We start from the raw sequence: 14,774 nt of genomic DNA, 5'->3' as shown, positions 1-14,774 counted from the left end.
TAGTGATGTACGAGAAGTGTTTTTTAAAAATTTCTCTGGCGTTATTATTACGTTGAAATGACCCGGGCTCTAATGTAGGCTAAATAATAATAATTCATCCGTCTATTTAGTGAGGAGCTTCTAAGCACCAGAGCCAGGGTGAGAACCAGAAAGAAAGGGGACTGACACTCATTAAACACTGGAGTTGTGTTCTCCATCCATACTCCATTCACTGTAGTGATTTTTAGGGTTAGCTTAAAATCAGGATGGCTTTAATGTCTGGACATATGCCTGTATGCATTGTTTTTTTTAATTTCTTTATTTAAAGTGGCTTCTAAAAACTTAGTGCCCATAAGATTGACTGTGTAGTGTTGTGTACATTAAAGTCTATATAATGTAGTTATGGATAATTCACCTGAATTGCAAAGGTAATTGTGATTTGGGCTTTTCTCCTCCCTTAGTTATTTTTTTAAAAAAGATTTAATTTATTTATTCATGACAGATACAGAGAGAGAGAGAGGCAGGGACACAGGCAGAGGGAGAAGCAGGCTCCCTGCAGGGAGCGCGACCTGGGACTCCATCCCAGGTCCCCAAGGTCACAACCCCAGGCCCAAGGTGGCGCTAAACCGCTGGGCCACCCAGGCTGCCCTTAGTTATTGATTTGAGAACCTAACTGTTTTAACTCGTAAAACTCTTACTTTAGAGATTGAGGAAACAGGCCCAAGGGTCTCAATAAATTGCTCACTGTCACCCACCAGGTAAAAGGTTAAAGTTAGGATTCCAACCTCAGTCTTAATAGATCTTTGCAGACACAATTGCTGGAAAAAGTATATTTAACATACAGCCCTAACTTCCTCTGATTTTAAGATAATATGGCTTAGTTTTATTTCACTATACTTAAATATGTATAGGTTAGTATAGCCCTCTAGAGCAAAAATAAGTGGTAGCAGTTATTCCTCCTCTCCAGCTATGTGTTTTCACTGTCTGGCCACCTGCATAGAAGGCCCAGTCCAGGATATAGTGTATCCCTCAGCTCTATTTTGTGAAAAAAGTCCCGTCAAATAGTTTACTGAGACCTGAGAAGATGCAACAAAGAAGAATGCAAGTTTAAAAGATAATACATTTCCAGCTTCTGTGAGCACATCAGGAAAGTGTACTCAGTGTTACAGACTGATTTGTGTCAAGCTAATAACAGCTCTAGAGAATGGCTGTTATTAGGAAAGAGGGTGCTGTCACTGAAAGCCAACCCCCCAAAACAAACTATAGACATTCTGGTAAATTACGTGATTTTTAGGTAGAGTTGATCTGTTATTAAGGGTCTAATTATCTCTGGACGGACTGAGAAGCCTCGTGTCTGAGACCCAGATGCCAGACAGTGGTCTTTAGTCTAAGAAGGCCAACTTGTGAAGCCATTCTTGAGTAGCACAGCCTTCGTCACTATGGGATGTGTCTGTGGTTTTTCCTAATTTTAACACGAGAGTAAACTCCAACCACCCTGTGTCTTCAGTATCCAAAATTGCTATAGTATGGCCATGAAAACAGGAGAAAGTAGCTGCTTTTAGAGGGTAAGCAGTGTTCATCAAGAGAGAAATTTATCGAATGCTTGCTATATACATGGTAGTGGTGGGGAGGACAAAACTCCACAAAACTTTAAGCGGGTGTAATCAAAACTCAGGCTGGGTCCTATCTTTGATTGGTGCTGGGCAGTCATAGTAGTTAAATGCCAAAGGCAACCTTATTCTTCAATTTCCAAGTACTCCCACAGCATGGGATTAGCCTTTTATAGTCACAGATGGTTTTGACTTAGTTTTCTGCTGGGATAGATATCCTTTGACTTTGGAGGAGACTGAGCACAGGATGGTTGACATGGGACTGGAGGGAGTGAGGAGAGGAAGTGAGGGGATTAGTTTTGCATTTCATTTTGGAGAAAATAGTCTCACATACAGGATTTCTCGAGGTGGTTGTAGACAGAAAACACTTTTCTTTCACTTTTTGTTTTAATTTTTTGTTGACTGGTTTGACCTTTAAAAGAATCTCTTAAAAATCTTTTTTGATAAGTTTTCCCGATTAAGCAGTATGAATAATCAAGTGACTATATGGGAAGGAAGAGAGGATAAAGAATTCAAGACAGATCTTTGGTGTCTGGATTCTGGGCCTATTTTTATTGTGATATCCAATTCCATGATTAAGTAAACACATATGTATGTCTTTTAATAAATACTCTCTAGGCCCTGGAGATACAAAGATGAAAAAAACTTCTGATTCTTCAGCAGTGCATAGTCCAATAGAGGATTAGACGTAAGATGAAATGTGGCACATAGTAAGTACTATTGTTATGGATACCTATTAAGTGTCTGCTTAGGTCCCTTATTTTTCCTGGGGGATGAGGTAGTGGGAGTTGATGGGGATAAGAGAGGAGAGGGGGAGGCAAGTATGTGCCTTCCAGGAGGAGGAAGCAATATAATTAAAGAAGTAGAGATGTGCAAAAGCAAAACGTTCTGGAGACAGCAAGTGTGAAATTGAAGTAGGTAGAGATATTTTAGTTATGGACACTTTAATTATGTGTATCATTTCAGGTAGGATATATATTGGTGCCCCTGTATCCTCTGTGTGAAAATACACACACACACGCACATGCACACAGATAAATTCTGATTTATTTAGCAAAGAACATAAACACTTAGCCAGAGCAAAGTAGCCACAAAAAGCAAGGGCAAAGCAGTATATTTCAAGGTGGCTTTTCTTGGATCCCCCCATTTTCTCAAAATAACATGCAGCTGCTAGTGACACAATATGTAAGAGATGAAGTCTATCTGGATCTCAGAATCATATATTGCCGTGTGGGAAGGACTTACACAAAATATGTGTGACTATATACAAAACCTGTAGACAGGTTTTTTTCTAGTTCTTGATTCTGATGTAAATGATTTCAGAAAGCTTTATCCTCATCTGGAGTTAAGGATGAGATGTTTGTATCAGGAAAGAGTGGGTAGAACCAGATAAGATCATAAGAGTATATAAATACTCCTCCCATTAATTTTTCAGCAATTTTTTTCCTAATTTTTTTTCTTAAAAGATCCTTTTTTGTTGTTGCTAAAGCCAACTTGAGTAAATTTATGATTTGGAACGAAAGGAATCTTGACTGTACTGGGAAGCTACCTACCCACAAGTATCTTCTGCTGTTTCTACTCTGCCATTTAAAAAATTAAACAGATACATGGAAAGATTAAGATTTGTTCAAAAACTAACTTTAGAATCCACATTATCTTAACTATATATCTAGTACTCTTTCTACCATGCCACGCATCTAGAAGGTCAGCTGAAACCATGCTCTTTAAGGATATAGTTTGTAGGGGATCCCTGGGTGGCGCAGCGGTTTGGTGCCTGCCTTTGGCCCAGGGCCGATCCCGGAGACCCGGGATCGAATCCCACATGGGGCTCCCGGTGCATGGAGCCTGCTTCCCCCTCTGCCTGTGTCTCTGCCTCTCTCTCTCTCTCTCTGTGACTATCATGAATAAATAAATAAAATCTTTAAAAAAAAAAAAAAAAGGATATAGTTTGTAAATATACATGTATGGACTTATTTTATTTTTAAAATATCTATGGTTATGTTAACTTTTAAAGATAGCCCTGAACTTTCTTTTCTATAATGGGGACACTTGGTTTCATTCATAGGCATATGGTACAAGAGGCAGCTTTGCTTCCATAGAAGGTAATAGCTTTGTTCTATTCAGAGTTATATTTGGAGTCACCCTGGGTTAACTCAGGGAAGAAGGAGGAATACTAAATGGCAAGTATGGCTAGACAGCCAAAAATTCATTCTTATTATTAGAGAAATAATTCAGACCTACTCTGATAAGGGTTCACTCATCCAGTAGTCTTTGCTATGAATTCACCTTCTCTTTTTATTTTTCATATCACAGATTAACACATCTCTTTAAGAAAAACATTGTCAAATATTTATCCACATGAGGGTGCTGTAAGATCATTGTGGGTATTGCTTTCAATCCTTTACCAGAAAACCTACTGCCAATTAAACAAGGATTCAGAGGTGGGAAATTGTGACCTACTGCGTAGAGTTATTTTAAGATAGTTGTGTTTCTAACACCCTCTCCATATTTTAGTATTGGTAAATATTTTGATGAGGATATTATTTTAATGTACATTAGTTTATATTTCAATTGTCTAGGATTGATTTAATTCTCTAGGATCAGTTAGCTCAGTAATTTTGCATTTTTCTGAGAGGAAAGATCACTAATTTTAGTTACAATTTAGTTCTGAACAGACCCAGTGGTGTGGTGAAGATTGCACAATTCCAGGTCGGGTTGGGGGTTCTGGGGTTGTTGCATTTACATCATAATCCATGTATGATGTATGTAGTACTCCTGGAGATGTGTAATGCTGGACCATACACAGTGGCCATCTGCAGTGCTATTCTCAGCCAGCCATTTTTTCCCATGTTTGTCTTTGTTTACAAAAAAGACTTGAAATAGGATGAGGATATTTCAGAACAAATCCATCATGATTGTTGGGGGAAAAACAGTTAAAAAGATGAGTGCGGGGCAGCCTGGTGGCGCAGTGGTTTGGCGCCACCTGCAGCCCAGGGCGTGATCCTGGAGACCGTGGATGAGTCCCGCGTTGGGCTCTCTGCATGGAGCCTGCTTCTCCCTCTGCCTGTGTCTCTGCCTCTCTCTCTGTGTCTCTATGAATAAATAAATAAAATCTTTTAAAAGAATAAAATAAAAAAAAATTTAAAAAGATGAGTGCGATATACAGATCAGTGTGCTTATCCTCAGGTACCTTGTCAGGACTGCTTATAAAGATACAAACACACACATTTCTTAGATTCTCATTTTATGGCAGTTTCTCAGAATACTATGCCATCAGGGAACATGTCAGGATTATAACCAAGAAAAATTGATAGTTGATGCTAAATAAACAGTATTCTTTGTCAATACATTTTGAGTTGGTTTGATACTCATTTTTAATGCAATTTGGACATTTCTTTGAAAAAGAGTAATTAAAAAAAAGAGTAATTGATTGCCTTTTAATTATTAAATAGTAACTTCTTTTATTTTATTGATAGCAGCACCAAGGAGAATTTCAGAGAATGGAAGTATATTATTGGTTTAGTATATTGCCCCCTCCTTAATGGAATCCATTGAGAGATCCAGCATGTCTGGGTATGATATTTGATTATTGGTAGATATAAAAGGTCTGATTTCCAAAGGCAAGTTAATTGAATGAATGAATGAATAAGTGAATGAATTCATAGCATGAATGGTTATTGCTGATAGTCCTTTTTTTAATTTTAATTTTAATTTTAATTTTTTTTATTTATGATAGTCACAGAGAGAGTGAGAGAGAGAGAGAGAGGCAGAGACACAGGCAGAGGGAGAAGCAGGCTCCATGCACCGGGAGCCCGACGTGGGATTCGATCCCGGGTCTCCAGGATCGCACCCTGGGCCAAACCTCTGCGCCACCCAGGGATCCCATTGCTGATAATCCCAATTCTGCATCTGTGGACTTAGAAGTGGAAGAAAAGCAGATTATTTTTATAGCTTTTATCAGTTTTACAGTATAAAAGAACTAATATCTTTGTTATAATGTGAAGATTTAGAGGAGAATAAGATTTACCATAGTAGAGTATAATTTCATAGTAACAAATACCATTGCATTGATTATCTCTGTATAATTAAAATATTTCCAAGCCTTTGCCATTGTCTGTTACTTCTGGCCAAATTAAGGATAACTCATTTCCTGAACTATATTACAAAAGAGTCTCTGTAAGACCCTTAGAATTAGTGGCATAAGAACTGAGTTAGTGAAATTTTTTTTACCACTTACTGCAAATTTATTTTATGGAATATTCTGAATTAACATAATTCCCTTTCCCAGTATTCATGGAGAGAGAGTAGAATTGTGCACAAGAATTCTTATGATAGATTGCATTAAAAATGATTTTAAAAATATACTTTATATAAGAAATACTGAATGGATTGATACCATTTTGCTGCTAAAATTCTCTGGGCAGTCTCAGTATTTTTAAACCTATTTACCTATTTGTCTTTTCAAACACTGACACCTTAATTCTTCTCAGACCTCATATGTGAGACTTTTTGGCATGCTTATGTATTTAGGTTGAATACCGTCTCTCAGTTTTCCTAAAGCTACAATAAGTATTCATTTCAGTTTCTCCTAAGATTCATGCTAGATGCATGTTCACCTAGGGCATGTGACATGCTTCTTCTCTAGGGCTAGCCTTACCACATTATGTCTCAAGTCTTAGAAGGAACCATGAAAATCTTCTTAGATCTTCCTCACTTGAGCCTCTATTTGCTGTCTTCAAGTGCATTATATTTTATTTTCCCCAAGTCATGCAGTAAGGAAATGCCAGATCCCTAATCTGTCATTGACCTCAGGCTCCTATGTTATTAAGATCTGAGACTGGGATCCCTGGGTGGCGCAGCAGTTTGGCGCCTGCCTTTGGCCCAGGGCGCGATCCAGGAGACCCGGGATTGAATCACACGTCGGGCTCCCGGTGCATGGAGCCTGCTTCTCCCTCTGCCTGTGTCTCTGCCTCTCTCTCTCTTTCTCTGTGTGTGACTACCATAAATAAATAAAAATTAAAAAAAAAAAAAGATCTGAGACTTTAGTTCTATTAAAAAGTGGAGAACCTAATCCCTCCTTTGTTCTTCAGGAAGTTGCTTTTCTTTTATTCTCTAGGAAGTCAGTTTTAGTTCTTACCTTCTTTCTCTCTTTCAGTAAGTTGTCTTTTGTTTTGTGAATGAGTCTTCTGGTCCTATTTTCTGCATCACAAATCTGGATTATAGTCATTACAATAGTAATATTTAAATTTATGGAAATTGGATATAAAGCATGACAGTATGATTTATGAATTATTAGTTGATTTTTTTGTAGTCCAAATGATTAAATGGTGATCCTGTCCTCTGCTGAGCACCTACATAGGATAACCATTATTTAGGGATTGTCAATAATATTACAAATGGAGAACATCAAAAGCCTTAATTTTTTACTTTCAGTTATGACTGGTTGGTGCCAGACTAGCCTATTTATTATAAACAACTGAAAAAAACCCTGGACATAATATATGAAATAACTATTTTTAGACTATACAAATGACAATGCAAGACTGCAGTGTCTGAGAGAGGGTGTCAAGCTGGGTAAGTCCTACAATTGCCCAGTTTTCTGGCTGGAGGCATTTACTGAACAGTGGTACAGAGAGTCCACAGTGGAGGAGACAGATATCAGAGTTCATAGAGTCTTTTTTTTTTTTTTTTTTTAATTTTTATTTATGATAGTCACAGAGAGAGAGAGAGAGAGAGAGAGAGAGGCAGAGACATAGGCAGAGGGAGAAGCAGGCTCCATGCACCGGGAGCCCGACGTGGGATTCAATCCCGGGTCTCCAGGATCACGCCCTGGGTCAAAGGCAGGAGCTAAACCGCTGCGCCACCCAGGGTTCCCGAGTTCATAGAGTCTTAAGCAGTTGGAATTTATGGGGCAGAGGCCCAAAGAGGAGGGAGCTAAGCAAAGAAAGAACTCTGGAGATTTGCTTCAATGTCCCTTTGAGTATTTGAATGCTAAACTGTATGTATATTGGGTGAAACTCCACAGGGCCAGAGAAACAACTACAGGGAAGCTGTAAGTGGGGCAACTATCAGAATTTCTCAGGGTTGAGAGATGTTTGAATTATGACCAACTAGAGTGGACAGGCCTGTTGACACTCAGAATTAAATAGAGATCCTAAAAAGGCTCTACTTTTAGTTCTAGTCCTAAGGGCCTAAAATTAGTAATAAAAGTCTGTTTTAAACTCACCTTAACAAAGTTGAAAAAGATGGTTCAACATGATCATATTAATTTCCAAGTAAATTAATTGCCTGCCAGAGTAAAACTCAACTCCCTCTAATGAAACACATAGAAATCACTCAACAATAAAATTCACAGTGTCCAACATCCATCAAAAATTACTAGACATGCAAAGAAGCATGAAAATGTGACCCATAGCAAGATTAAAAAATCTATCAATAGAAACAGAAATGACAGCAATGATATAATTAACAGACAAGGACTTTTAAAGTCGCTATTCTAAATATGTACAAAGATTTAGAGTGGGAATTGGAGGGAGAGGCAAGGAACAAGCTTCAGCATCTTTTATTTACATTTCTGCCTTGGAATGAATTTTGGAGCAAGCATTGGACGAAGAGAGAGTGGTGGTAAATCTCTTCTTCCTGTCTTTGTCTGTTGGGTTTATTCTCTGTGAATCACTCTTTCTCTCTGGGACTCTGGTAGACTTGCTGAGGTTCAGTATACCATAGCAACTGGAAAGCAATAGTATAGAGAATGCCTGCTGACAATCCTAGGTCTAAAAGGTATATGAAAAGCAGTGAGCAGTTCTCTGTGTCGACAAAAGAGAAAGGTGAGAAAGGACTCAGGAGACTTTCAAGGGTTTGCCAATCTCTCAGCCAGAGTGAAAAGACCCGTGGGGAAGAATAGAGAGAGAGCAAAAGAGGATACTGGGACATCTCAGTAGATTAACAATATATTGGGGAAACATGATATCCAAATTTACCAGCTTCAAAAATGAGACCCGTTAAAATCCAAAGTGGACAGCCCTTCTACCTGGATAGTGGCATTATTTAAGTCCCCTGCCCAATACCAACCAGGGAGGAGAAGGGACAAAAAGAAAGTGATCTTAAATAGTAAGTACATTAGTTCCCTGCCTTATCTATGGTTTCACTTTCTTTAGTTTCAGTTACTCATGGTCAACTGCAGTCAGGAATCAGATGATCCTTCTCCTGATGTATGACCAGAAGGTTAATAGTAGCTTAATGCTAGTTACAATATCTATATCATTCATCTTATCATGTAGGCATTTTAAATCTCCTAACATCTCAAGAAGGACAAGTATAGTACGATAAGATATTTTGAGAGGGACAGATCATATTGACATAGCTTTTATTACAATATATTATTATAATTGTTCTATTTTTATTATTAGTTATTGTTAACCTCTTACTGTGCCTAATTTATACATTAAACTTAATCATAGTTATGTATATATAGGAAGAAACATAGTACATATAGTGTTCAGTATTCTCTACAGTTTTAGGCATCCACTAGGGGTCTTGAACATGTCCCTGCAGATAAGAGGGGACTACTGTATTGAGGTTTTCATTTTGGTCTCAGTTTGTTTCTTGTTAAACAGACTAAAAGAAAATGATTTCCTGCTCCCCAGTTGCTTTCCTAAGCATCTAGCTTTAGATTCATTTGGGGATAATTTTAGAGATGTGCGCATTCTGTAGAGGAATAAACATGAAGCCAGCCTACAAGCCTATGAGAAGCTAATGAACCTTGTGTAGATAAGCAAGTTAAAAACTAATACGTAGGTACATTATTGAGAGGAAAGGTAAAAAACACAGTAGACATCTAAAAATAGTCTTCTGTATCATTTTAGAGATGTGGTGATTAAGTACTTGCTTTCTTCACTTTGTCTTATCAGCAAATACACAGCTGTAATAAAAAACTCTACTTACTGGGATCCCTGGGTGGCGCAGCGGTTTGGCGCCTGCCTTTGGCCCAGGGCGCGATCCTGGAGACCCAGGATCGAATCCCATGTCGGGCTCCCTGCATGGAGCCTGCTTCTCCCTCTGCCTGTGTCTCTGCCCGTCTCTCTCTCTCTGTGACTATCATTAAAAAAAAAAAAAAAAAAAAAAAAACTACTTACTCTGTCAGAGTGATTTGAGAGCACTGACTCCTGTATATACCTGGCTCATGCTTTTCTTCCCTAAACAGGATGATGTAAAGCAGATACATATCTAGGCACAGCCTTTTTTTTTTTCCAAAGATTTTATTTATTTATTCATGAGAGAGACAGAGAGAGGTAGAGACACAGGCAGAGGGAGAAGCAGGCTCAATGCAGGGAGCCTGATGTGGGACTCGATCCCGGGACTCCAGGATCACACCCTGGGCTGAAGGCAGGTGCTAAACCGCTGAGCCACCCAGGGAATCCCCTAGGCTTAGCCTTGATAGTCCCTTGTCACTTACATAATAAAATTCACTATGGTCTGCAAGTTTGTTTAGTGTCTCTGGTTAAAATATAACAGCTCTACTCATTACCTTATTTCTCTGGGACATAGACTTTCATTTCTTCAAGACTGATTTTAAAATGTTGTCTAGTTGGTATGCCTGGATGGCTTAGCGGTTGTGCATCTGCCTTTGGCTCAGGGCGTGATCCTGGGTCCGGGGATCGAGTCCCGCATCCTCCCTGAGTGGACCCTGCTTCTCTCTCTGCCTATGTCTCTGCCTCATAAATAAATAAATAAATCTTTAAGAAAGAAAAAAACTGCTGTCTAGATTTAGATCCCTTGAACTTTGTTGATTCTCAGTTCCTAAATAATCTAGGTCTTTGCATCTTAAAATTTCTGTGACAGTGTGATAATTTGGGTTTTAAAACCATTTAAGGGGCAGCCCTGGTGGCTCAGTGGTTTAGTGCCACCTTCAGCCCAGGGTGTGATCCCGGAATCCCACATCAGGCTCCCTGCATGGAGCCTGCTTCTCCCTCTGGCTGTGTCTCTGCCCCCCTCTCTCTCTGTGTCTCTCATTAATAAACAAATAAAATCTTAAAAAAAGAAAAATTTAAGTTGGAAAAAAAACTTGATACTTCTTCAGAGAAAGATACCCCAAAGTGTAATGTTACCATTATTAACATCAAATTGACTTATTAATTCATCCTCTATGCCAGTTGTTTGGGAAGAAAATTGAATTAACAACTGAAACAGGGATCCCTGGGTGGTGCAGCGGTTTAGTGCCTGCCTTTGGCCCAGGGCGCGATCCTGGAGACCTGGGATCGAATCCCACGCTGGGCTCCCGGTGCATGGAGCCTGCTTCTCCCTCTGCCTATGTCTCTGCCTCTCTCTCTTTCTCTCTCTCTGTGTGACTATCATAAATAAATTTAAGAAATTAAAAAAAACCCAACTGAAACAGAAATGGCTCCTCCTTTTCAGGAATTAGCAACCTAAGGAGAATATACTTATAGATATAGAAAGTTAATATAACTGTTCAGTTGCACAACAAATTAAATTATTGCATGATGGGGAGTTTTATATGCATACTTATATAGGTATTAATATATATAAAGCATATGCATATAAATAAATGTGTCATGGCATCATTGGCATAATGTGGAAATTAGAAAAAAGGTGGAAGTTGTTACCATTTTTCTGATGCTACTTTATCAGCGCAAACTGTTCGTATATTCCTGAACATCATGATAATTGAGAGCTGAAAAGAAAATTGGGTTACTACATAGGCCTTTGTGTTCATTTGTTATCTTTTAGCTGCCTAGCATCCATTTTTCCTAATTTTGATAACAGTACCCACCTTTCTCCCACTTTCTGTCCTTGAGTTTTGGCTGTTTTATTCTCTTGTGTCTAAGGATAGTCATATGACTTACTATAGGCCAGTCATCATGTTTCATTCTGTAAATGTGATTGTCTTAGGAATGGGCAGTGACTTGGCCCATGAGAGTGAAGCCAAGGAACTCTGATTAAATTGTTGAAAGAACCTCATAGTTTTTACTTTATTATTATTCTTTCACTATTTTTTTCTTGACTTGAATCTTAAAATGCTATCAGATATATTTTCCTACCCCATGGAAACTTTGAATAAGATCTACATGGAAGAGAGCAGAGCTGAGAGATGGGAAGATACTGAGCCCCAGTGGCATCCTTTGAGATGTTGGGCGAAGCTGGGCCTAAAGATAGGGCTACACCTATAGTTTTCAGATACATAAATAAATCAACAAATTACCTTGTTTGCTGACACAGGCTTGAATTAGATTTTCCGTTTCCTGAAGCAAAAGAGTACTACTTAGGGTATTGTCCATTTGCCCTTCAGATTCACTATGTACTCTGCTCTCTGTGCCCCTAGGTACTGACCTAGCTGAACTACATCAAAGAGTTCTTTTGCCCTCTGGCTTCTGGTTATGTTCAGCCAATGGAAATATCCCTGCAGAATAAATCCAGGGCATTTCTTCCCTGGGGGCTCTGTTAGATCATAATTAGTTGGGTAGTCTGGTCCCTCTTACAATGGCTGTAGATCCTTTCTAGTGCTCTTCTCTTTCCAGATTTGAGTAGCCAGTCTCTCCCTTCACACCATCAGATGTAGGATAGTAATACTTCCTCATAATTGCTAGCCTTGTGGTAATGCATTGTTCCTAATTGATTTTCCTACAACACTTCCCATCCTTTTGTAGTCTATTAAAATTTTCTCAATTATCCAGTTTGAGTGAGCCATCTCTTCCTAGTAGGACCTGAGTGATACTATGTACCCTATTTATCTTGATACTTAAAATAATGGAAAATGTAGTAGTTTTAAAAGACATAATTATCTTTGCCATTTTAATATTTATTTCTTCATAGTGACTGCTCAATTGAATATCAAGATAAGAGTTCAAATTTTTTCAGTACATGGAATTCTAGTAAGTCTTTGGTGTAGAGAAGTTATGGTTGTTGGTATTTGTATTAGCTGGGACTTATTTTTAGATTTTGGATTCTTTTCCAGCCTGTTACTTCCAGAAACAACCCTTTAATGCAACCATGGTGGAACCCTTCTTCCTTATATCCATGGTAACTGTATGTAAGCATCACAGTGCTCTCACAAATGTACATGTTCATCTCTCAAGGTCCTAGATGGAGGACCAGTTGCATTTCTGTGAATAAGTGAATAAAGAAATAATCTAGAAATGCACACCAAATTAAATGGCAGCAATTTATATGCAAGTAAAGCATTCATTTACACTCAGTGAGTTTACATCCTGTGATTACTTGGTCAGAAATTTCTCTTGTACCATCTACAGAAAAAATTGACAGTATTAACAAAATTGCAAATATGTTAAAAACTTTCCCTGGGTCTTTATATAATTGGAAGGACACAACTACAATAAGCTAATTTCAAATTTATTCATTGAAGCAGTTTCTGAAGAACTCAACCAGTTATTATGTAAATAGTTTGTATATTTAGTAAGATTACTTTAACGTTACTTATCATTCAAATTTTTTACTGTGGTTACCCTTTCTCTAATTAATCTGAATGATGAACACTGATGAACTTTTTTAGTGATACAATATTTAAATTAACTATATTGAACATATGAGATTAACAATACGTGGTTATTCAATATTAGCCTAAAGGCATAGACTATATTAAGTAGTCAAGATGAAGCACAATGGTTTCAAGTTGAGAATACTTTACTAAATTAATCAAGGTACTTTCTCACCTCCTCTGATTTTCTTGGCTCTTCACTAAAGCATGACTTTCACATTTGGACAATGATTCAAACTAATAATAAGAATATATTTGCCATTTTTCAAACCATATCGTCTATTGATGGTTATCATGCAACAAAATATTTGAAATTGTCCTTGACCTAAGAAAAAAAAAATCTAAGCTATAAGATTGTATGTGTAGCATGTTACGTGTGTAGCACACTTCCTCTCAATCTCTTTCAACAGCAAAATAGCATAAAAAATAATGTGCCAGTCTTCAGAAAAATCTAATAGATTTAAGAAAATATATATTATCACAATAATACTGTTAATGTAAGTGTTCTGTAATAGAAATTAGTTTTTCACTATACTAGGTAACTTTGTTGACTAAAAAGTATAGTAAAGTATGGTTCCTGCTCTTAAGGAGAACACAATGTAATCTAAGAGGAATGGGCTATCAACATGAGGCAGCATTAGAAGCCATGGCATTTCGGAGGACAGGAGTACTGAGGACTGTTAGATGAAGAAAGAGGCAGTATGTGTAGAATGTCAGCCATGGTTATCTATCATCTAGGCTTTAGTCCTGCCTATATCACATGTTAGGTGTGTGACGTTGGCTAAGAGTTCTGAGAGAAGGGTCTCAAAATAAAGATAGATATTTATATGACTGCCCCACAAAATCGTTAGGAAGATCTGTCTCATATCCTCAACTTTTCCCCATTTAAGTCTCTTTTTTCCCTTCAGTTTCCTCTGATATTTTTTCTAGGATTCCATCCTTAGCCATCTTTTCAATTCTATAATGTCTCCCAAAGAAGCTTCCTGGATGTACCAAAGGTCCCCTAAAGCCCCACACGTCCAAAGTCTGAATTGATAATCATACTTATTAGACCGAGTATGTTTAAGATGATACAGAGTTTTCCCAATTGTAATTTTCACACCTATAACTTACTTAGCAGTACATTTTTATTTTCATTTTTAAAAGATTTTATTTATTTATCTATGAGAGACACAGAGAGAGAGAGGCAGAGACAGGGAGAAGCAGTCTTCTTGTGGGGAGCCCAATATGGAATTTGACCCTAGGACTCAGGGATCACACCCTGAACCAAAGGCCGATGCTCAACCACTGAGCCACCCAGGCATCCCTACTTAGCAGTACATTTAGATTGGGAAAGTTAAAAGATAGATGGTCATATTTTCTTTTTCAAAAAAGCAGCACCCCAGCATCAGCTTGTAGAAAAAATTAGAAGAGAGGTCAGGTAAGAGATTATGAGAATCTGAGTTTAGGCTGTGGTAGTGGTAATAGAGCACAGGACCAGGTAAAAAAGAGGCATTTAGGAGAATAAGCGGATCCCCCGCCCCCAACCCTCCGTGTTTTGAAACATAGGAATTTTGGAATAATCTGATCTTTGGAAGTTTGCTAGGATTCCCTTGTGGCACTGTTTTGGCCTTGTACTTTTTGTGGGTTAGTGTATTGATAAACTATCTCTATTTGTTCAATAAAATTAGTTT

General features: G+C 38.0%; 1 long non-coding RNA gene across 3 annotated transcripts in view; it reads left to right on the top strand.

Annotated features, from left to right (window-relative positions):
• LOC144302449 (uncharacterized) overlaps positions 1–14,774 on the top strand; it is a 46,734-nt gene that overhangs the window by 446 nt on the left and 31,514 nt on the right. The window contains exons 1-3 of one of the 3 annotated variants that reach the window (XR_013369291.1): positions 1–138; positions 2,208–2,299; positions 3,903–4,030. This is a non-coding gene — a long non-coding RNA (uncharacterized LOC144302449). Of the gene's footprint in view, positions 139–2,207; positions 2,300–3,902; positions 4,031–5,325; positions 6,397–14,774 lie in introns of those variants that run through there. The other 2 variants (XR_013369292.1, XR_013369290.1) reach the window with 2 other exon arrangements.

Source organism: Canis aureus, chromosome 31 (assembly GCF_053574225.1).
Source record: "Canis aureus isolate CA01 chromosome 31, VMU_Caureus_v.1.0, whole genome shotgun sequence".
Taxonomy (NCBI): Eukaryota; Metazoa; Chordata; class Mammalia; order Carnivora; family Canidae; genus Canis; species Canis aureus.
This window is presented reverse-complemented; position numbering and strand designations above follow the sequence as displayed.